Below are 8365 nucleotides of genomic sequence, written 5' to 3'. Positions count from 1 at the left end.
AAGATTCGGTACTTGGTGGATTGACATCCCAGTACTCCGTCATTTCCCTCGGATAGATTCCTCAACAGAGTTGCTGGCATGATGAACTTTATCAATGCCTGTCTATCCTCACCAGAGATCCGGTTGATTCTTGGTATCTCTGTTCTCCAGCATGAGTGAGAATTCGGTGCTCCCCTGGCAGAGTTTTCCTCAAGCAGATTTCTTCAAGCAGAGTCTCCCCACAAAGTTGAAGTATCTGATCTTTGGGCTCCCCAGCCGGTTTTCATCATTTTGCATTTTGCATATAGAGATCATTGCATCCTCAAAATGCGTAGCATTTCCATTCAATATGGAGCATTACGCCATAGAAAAATTCAAACATATGCATTCATGTGTTACCCACCAGACCGTATCCCCGACAGAGGCGGATTTTCGTCCAACATCTGTACGGCACATTTGCTACAGTTGCTCCTGACAGCATTCAGGATTGATACCCCCCAGAGAGGTTTATTTCCTCATCCGTTGGTGAAAGGAAAACCAGATCTCCCCAGTAGATCCTCCCCTAGCAGGTGTGGGTATGTCTGATCTCTCCATATAGAGTCGAACCCTTAAGCAGAAAGTGTCTGTCATTTCCTTCTGCGCTCCCCACTGTGTTTTATCCTCGTGGATGACGGTTGTTTCCGTTCCCTCCCCACACCTAATGGGATGGGTTTTCCCTATTGAGCTCTTTCCTCATTAGGATGAGTCTTGATTCAGTCTGCCTTTTTGGATCGATCCTGAATTGGCTTCCTATTGGCTGTCTCTTGTGCCTCCCTGTGGTATAAATGAATAGTTGCTCACTAACCGGCACTCATTCATCTTATCCTCAACGGAATTTGGTGGCCTCTGCCTACAAACCAGCAGTTGTAAGTCCTACCTTTGCGGTCTTCTACCTACTACCCGGTAGTTGTAAATCCTTTTTCTCACTCTGTCTCTCAGCAGACTGTTTGTTGGCTTCTACCTACGAATCAGTAGTTGTAAGTCCTACCTTTGCGGTCTTCTACCTACTACCCGGTAGTTGTAAATCCTTTTTCTCACTCTGTCTCTCAGCAGACTGTTTGTTGGCCTCTGCCTACAAACCAGCAGTTGTAAGTCCTACCTTTGCGGTCTTCTACCTACTACCCGGTAGTTGTAAATCCTTTTTCTCACTCTGTCTCTCAGCAGACTGTTTGTTGGCTTCTACCTACGAATCGGTAGTTGTAAGTCCTACCTTTGCGGTCTTCTACCTACTACCCGGTAGTTGTAAATCCTTTTTCTCACTCTGTCTCTCAGCAGACTGTTTGTTGGCTTCTACCTATAAATCGGTAGTTGTAAGTCCTATCTTTGTGGTCTTCTACTTGTCAACCGGTAGATGTAAACCCCACGTTCTCCCCTTTGTGGAGTTAACCCTTTTGTGCTCATCCTAGTTGATGACGGTTACGGTTTCCGTGGTTTTCTACCTACTAACCGGTAGATGTAATCCCCTCTTTGTGGTTATCATTATCCAGTCGGTATTGATATTCCTTTCCCCTTTCGGATATTTGCTTTGATTAAAGCAATCTTATCCCCCAGCGGGTTTTCACCTTTCGGATATTTGCTCCGAGTCAGCAACCTTATCCCCAGTGGGTCCTCTTTCATTCACTGTTTGTTGGTAATGTTTGTGGTTTCCCCTTTTGATTGGTCATCTTTGCATACCTAGTCTTGGTATCCCGATGCCTTTCTTTTTTCGGTCGATTTATCCCCTAACAACCTACCACCCGGTTAGGATAATCTTCCACGCGAGGGTATTATCTACGTTTTGACGGCTATAGATAATATACCTCATGCGCTCTTTGGTCAATCTTTTGATTGTTTTCTCCCACAGAGTAAGATTCGTATTCCTTGTGGAGTCGGATGCCCATCCTTTAGTAAGTTTGCTTTCGCTCTCTTCAGGATGATGTCGGTCGATTTATCCATCTAACAACCTACAACCCGGTTATGGATAATCTTCCATGCGAGTATGTTATCTACGTTTTGACGGCTATAGATAATATGTCTCATGCGCTCTTTGGTCAATCTTTTGATTGTTTTCTCCCGCAGAGTAAGATTCGTATTCCTTGTGGAATCGGATGCCCATCCTTTAACAAGTTTGCTTTCGCTCTCTTCAGGATGATGTCGGTCGATTTATCCATCTAACAACCTACAACCCGGTTATGGATAATCTTCCATGCGAGTATATTATCTACGTTTTGACGGCTATAGATAATGTATCTCATGCGCTCTTTGGTTGAACTCTTTGTTTGTTCCCCAGCTGAGTAAGATTCGTATTCCTTTGTTCGGAATCGAATGTCCATCCTTTAACGAGACTGCTTTTCTAGCCCTCTTCAGGATGATGAGTGTTTTGGAACACAAACCAATTCACGCTTTGGTCGATCACCTTTTTCGTGCCTACAACCCGACCTCCTTGGTGTTCCTTCCCGTCTGCTCCCTGTCATGACCTTGATCCCCAGAGAGCTACCTCTCCGTTGGTGTCGATAAACGTCGAGCTTCTCCCTTTCGTCCGTTGACGTCTGGTCGAGTCTTCCCAGTTCATCCGTCGTCCGTTGATGTCTGGTCTCCTTCTCCGTTGGTTTCGATAAACGTCGAGCTTCTCCCTTTCGTCCGATGACGTCTGGTCGAGTCTTCCCAGTTCATCCATCGTCCGTTGATGTCTGGTTACCTCTCCGTTGGTCTTGGTAAACGTCGAGTTTTTCCTGGTCGTCCCCAGTAGAGTTACGTCTCCGTTGGTTTTGGTAAACGTTGAGTTTTTCCCACTATGTCCGCTGACATGTGGTTGTATCTCTTCCAGTCATTCAGTAATGTCTGGTTACCTCTCCGTTGGTCTCGGTAAACGTTGAGTTTTTCCTAGTCGTCCGTTGACGTCTAGTTGTGATTTCTGTTCCCATTCATCGTCTTGGGATGTCTGGAGGTGGTTGTACCTTTGAGAAGAAAAAATCAGAAAAAATCAAAATTCCCAGTAATAAATATCATATCCCAGTGGACGTTTCCGTTGGTGGATCTCCGTAGTGTGCAAATTTCTACGGTTCTTCGGTATTCAATCCCTGTTTACCCTGAAAGTCTGACAGCCGTTGCTCTCATCCGTTCGGGTTCCCAGTTGATTGAATAGGGGAAGCTGTAGCACCTCAAATTTGCACCTTCTTTTTGTACATTAATTTTCATGATTAGGTCATTAACATAACATAGTCCATTGCATAGCATTGCATCGTCCTTTGCCCAAGTGCAAGTCATCAGACAAGATTAGGTCAAGATGATCAGGAGAATCAGTCAATCAAGCAAGCAAGTGAATTTCTCAAGGAGACAAAGCCCTAGGGTTGGTTCAACATGTTCACATGACCTAGGGATCATTTTGAAGTGGTTTGGCCAAAGATTGGATGTTCAGAAGTCATCAGTCAAGCTGGATTTCATCTGAAACCCTAGAAAGTCAACTGTGGTCAACTGTGCCTGAATTCATGGATTTGAGGGTGGGAGATGGTTTGAAAGGCTTCATTCATGTCCATACAAGTCTCATTTGACATTTCAAAGATCAAGATTGAAGAATTTGAGGTCAGATGAAAAGTTTCCAAAAATAGTAAGTGACTTGGAATTTCAAACTGCCAAAAATGGAAAAGTCTTCTCCTCAAATTTACATCATCATACAAGCTTCAAATGGAATTTTGTCCAACATGAAAGTTGAAGATCTTGCTCTCACCTTTCCAAAACATCCAAGAACATCCATTTCTCATGTGTGGTTGGCAAGTTATGATCAAATCATTTTCAAGAAAAGTTGAACTTCAAGGAGGCATAACTTTTGAACCATTTGGCCAATTTGAGTGATTCTTTTTTTGAGCAAGTCACATTTGACATGCACTATCATAATCCATCATCACATTTCATCAAAAATCATCACATAAAAAGTCCATTTTTCAAGTGAACCATTTAAATTTTGGTGGAAAAAAGGTGATTTTCAAAAGTACATGCAATTTTCATGCCAAACCATTTCCAATCACTTCAAAACAGGTTTTGTGACTTGCTTCAACTGGTTTTTCACTGTTCCATTGGTCATTTGTGCATAAGGGCATTTTGGCATTTTTGCATAAAAGCTTCATTACACTAATCTCATTGCATTTAGCTTAATCTTGTTTAACCAAGTTGATTAACACATCATATATATTCTTAATTGTAACAGAAATCAGATTAACAATTCATTATCTCAGATCCAAACTAAAATTCATCCAAATTCTCTCAAATCCTTTCAAAATTTTCTTCAACTTTTTCCCTCGAATCTTGATTCCTCTTGCAGGTTCTCCATTCCAATCATCAATTCATGCACAATTGAAGTTCTGTTGAGGCAAGGAGTGAAGAAACCTTGAAGAAATCGCAGCTGTTGAAGTTGATGAGCATCCATGGCAATTTGAATTTGGAGCAAGATTGAGCACAACTGAGCCACGATTCTCCTTCCATTCATCAACATAAACATCAAAGTGCATCTGTTTTTGCTTATCCAGGCCAAACAACCACGAATTCAACACTGTCATCAATTAGAGGCTGGAAATCGATTCTTATAATTCATGAAATCATGCTATGCTTCTTGTAGATCTTCTATTGTAGAACATGCTGCACTTTGTAGAATCGAATTTCGTTGAGTATTGATTGAGATATCGTGATTTGAAGTTTGATGTTCCAATCTTTTTTCGCTCGATCTGGATTTATTAGTATGAGTTGAGCTTAATTGGTTACGGATTGTTGTTGTGCATGATGAGACGAGACTATTGATATGTTTAATTGTGATTTTGGTGAAAATTGTTCATGAGCTGGAAATTTGAGCAAGAACGCGTATGAATGTTTGAATCTCGTGTCCAGAACTTCATTTGATCCGTTTGCCTTCATTTTGCATGCGTTCCGTTGTTTTTCAGCCATGTGACCAATCACGTTTCGCCACGCAATAAAATGAAACGCAGCGTTTCATCCTTGCTGCACCATAATTACGCAATTGCCATTATGTCCAAATAATTCCATTTAATTCATTTTGATTTTCAATTTTTATTTCATTTTGTATGTCAATCTTAGAAAAATCATAAGTCATTCAATATTTCTCCAAATAATGTGGGATTTTTTGTGAAATGTTCCTCATGATCTCTAATTTTTTATGGTGATTTTTCCAGAATTTATGCACGTGTGGATTTCTGTTTTGCCTAGGGTTTGTTCATGTGTATCCAATTTGTACCTTCCATGCCATTTTGCTTGTGAAATAATGATGCTTAATTGGATGAGGCTGAATTTTTTTGTGCTTGTTCTAGACACCTTTAGGAGCATCTTGATATGTGGTTTGTGATTTTTGAGTTTCTGGATTGTGAGATATGATTTTCTGAATAGAGGTGTGACAATTTGTGTCACACCATTCATGTCCAATTTCATGATTTTTGTTACCATGCCATATGAACTTCAATTATGCTGGATTTTTGCATGAGGATACTTATGAATGTTGAGAAAAAATGTGACTGTTTCTGGAATTTTTTGAATTTATTTCCTATTTGTTTGAGATTTTCTCCTCTGTTTGACCAATTGTTGACTTCTTGTGAGACATGATTTTATTTGATTTGGGAAATTCTGGTGGTTAATTGGATGGACTTGAAATTTGGCATGTGTATTATAGACATATTGAAATTTGCCATGGCTTTAATTTCATTCATTTATCATGCTTGGTCTCTGTTTTATGATTGCTTGAAGTGGATGCATGTTTTGATGCCTTGTATGAGCTTGTTTGAACTTGGCTTGACTTTATGAATTTAATTGATTTGCTTCCCTTGGTCCAAATAACTTGAAATTTGGTATGATTGTCATGCTATGAATGCTGTTTGACCATGAATTTTTTGGGGATTTATTGAAATGTATGTGAGTGGATTTGAGTTGAATCTTTCTGTTTGGTTCTTTGAGGTTCTAAATTGCATGTTTTGCACTCTTTTCCTTATGAAATGATCTTAGTGAATGATATGAACATGAAACCCGTTGGATTTGTTTCTTAGTTGATTGATATTGATTTTGGATAAGTTTCATGTTCTGTTTTGACTTTTTTGTTCTCATTTTGACCCTAGTCTTGTACTAGTGGTTTGTGCTCTCACATTTGAGCTTTGTTTCAGGTCAAAGGGCACAATTGCCATGCTTAATGATGCTTACTCAATTGGAGTTGACCTATTGATTGTTGATGACTAACTTTGGTTTATTTTGTAGGTTTTGAGACTTAAGCTTGTGCCTTATGGCTTGCACCTTTGTGCATTGACTGTTGTTTGCTTGTGTACAGTTGTACAATTAACTGTTGACCTTTGCTATTTGATTTCTGTTTGAGTTGAGTACTGATTATCTTGGATTGTTTTCAGGTACTTTAGTTGCTTTAGTTCCCTTGTGAACTTGCTCTTGCTTTTCTTGATAGCTTGAGCATTGAGGTATAACATCCTAACTCCATGTAGTTTGGAAGACCTGGCCTGTTACTTGGCCAGGCACCTGTCTGAAGTCCTCCTTAAGAGGAAATGTTTGTGTTTATTTACCTTTGTCCTTGTACATATCCAAAGACCTCCTAAGTGAAGAGGCATTGGCAGATACCAGGGATGTGCAATCCATCCCCTTCTATTCTGTGTGTCATCTGCTTTGCTCACACCACTGTGTTGATGCATTGCAGATACTAACCCAAGATCATTGTACATTGTGTCAGTCATATGTGTAGAAGGGTTCCTACCTTCTGAACCCACACATTCTTGTCTTAAGCTCTCCCAGGCCAGGGATAAGAGCTGTGAAGTGTCATCTTCACTTCCCATTCATCTGCTTCACCCTAACTCTCAATGTTAGGGTTAAGAGCAAATCACACCCCATTCCAGTGGCTTGTTTGTCGAGGTTGACATGACCCCTTGACTAAGGCCTAACCCTTTTTTGAGCCAACTGGTTGCATATAGTGTGTGCTATTTGTGCTTGTGTGTTTGTGTTTTTTAGTTTAGCTTGCTTCCAGTGCAAGTTAGGGTCCGTTTGACTTTCTCCCTATGCAAGTCATGTTTAGGTTAGCTTGCTTCCTGTGCAAGTTAGCTAGCAACCTTGACTTAGGGATGATTTTGCATGATAACATATAGGCTCGAGTTAGTCTCCCTAGTTGTGTCTCCCTCTGTTATCTGGTTAGGCTAATCCTGTGTCCCTTCGTAGGGGAACTACGTCGCCCTGATCCTCATACCGGATGAGGTACGTAGGCAGGAGATGAGCTGATCTCTCTGGGCACCCTTTTGTTTTGTTTGTGTGAGTTGTTTCTCCCTTTCTGGTTGGAGTCCGATGTAAGTCCAGCGATTGGCATTCGGTTTCCAGTTTCTTTGTTGGAGTCTGACGTAAGTCCAGCGATTCGCGGTCGGTTTCCTTTGTGTGTGTTTGTTGGTTCGGAGTATGATGTAAGTCCAGCGATTGGCATTCGGTTTCCAGTTTCTTTGTTGGAGTCTGACGTAAGTCCAGCGATTGGCGGTCGGTTTCCTTTGTGTGTGTTTGTTGGTTCGGAGTATGATGTAAGTCCAGCGATTGGCATTCCATATCCTCTTGTTGTGTGCTTGGAGTCCGGTATAAGTCCATCAAGTGGCATCTGGTTTCCAGTGTGGGTGCGTTTTGGTTCGGAAGCCGATGTAAGTCCAGCGATTGGCATTCGGGTTCCACGTTTGCCTGTGTGGTTTTGTTTGCGTGCGTGAGCCGAGCTACGGATGCTCTGATTCTTCTTTGTCCAAGAAGATACGTATGCATAGGATGCGACATCCTAGCGAGCATGTTTTTCCCCCAGTCCGAACTACTTCGACTCTGATGTCTATGCTTGATAGACTAAGTAGGCCCAGGATGCGATATCCTGCCGAGTCAGTCTTGTTTGTTTTCTTGTGTCTCTTTCAGCGTGTGTAGATGATTGTTTGAGCAGTGTTTTAGCAACCATATTCCTTCCTTTTGTGCGTGGATCCCGTCGAGTACGACGGATGCGTAGGGGTGCTAATACCTTCCCTTCGCATAACCGACTCCCGATCCCATTCTCTTTGGTCGCGAGACCATGTCTTTTCCAGGTTTACTTCGAGCGTTTCCTTTCCCTCCTTTGGGATAAATAACGCACGGTGGCGGCTCTGTTGTTCTTGTTTCCCGCCGGTTTTTCGCGTAATGCGACACTCATCATCCTGAAAAAAGCTGGAAAAGCAGACTTGTTTATATGATGGACATTCGATTCTGTAAAGAATGTGAATCTTACTCAGTTGGGGAAACAAACAAAGGATTCAACCAAAGAGTGCATGAGATATATCATCTATAGCCGTCAAAACGTAGATAATATACTCGCAAGGAAGATTATCCATAA

Source organism: Lathyrus oleraceus, chromosome 1 (assembly GCF_024323335.1).
Source record: "Lathyrus oleraceus cultivar Zhongwan6 chromosome 1, CAAS_Psat_ZW6_1.0, whole genome shotgun sequence".
NCBI classification, from domain to species: domain Eukaryota; kingdom Viridiplantae; phylum Streptophyta; class Magnoliopsida; order Fabales; family Fabaceae; genus Lathyrus; species Lathyrus oleraceus.
Note: the sequence above shows the minus strand (reverse complement) of the source record.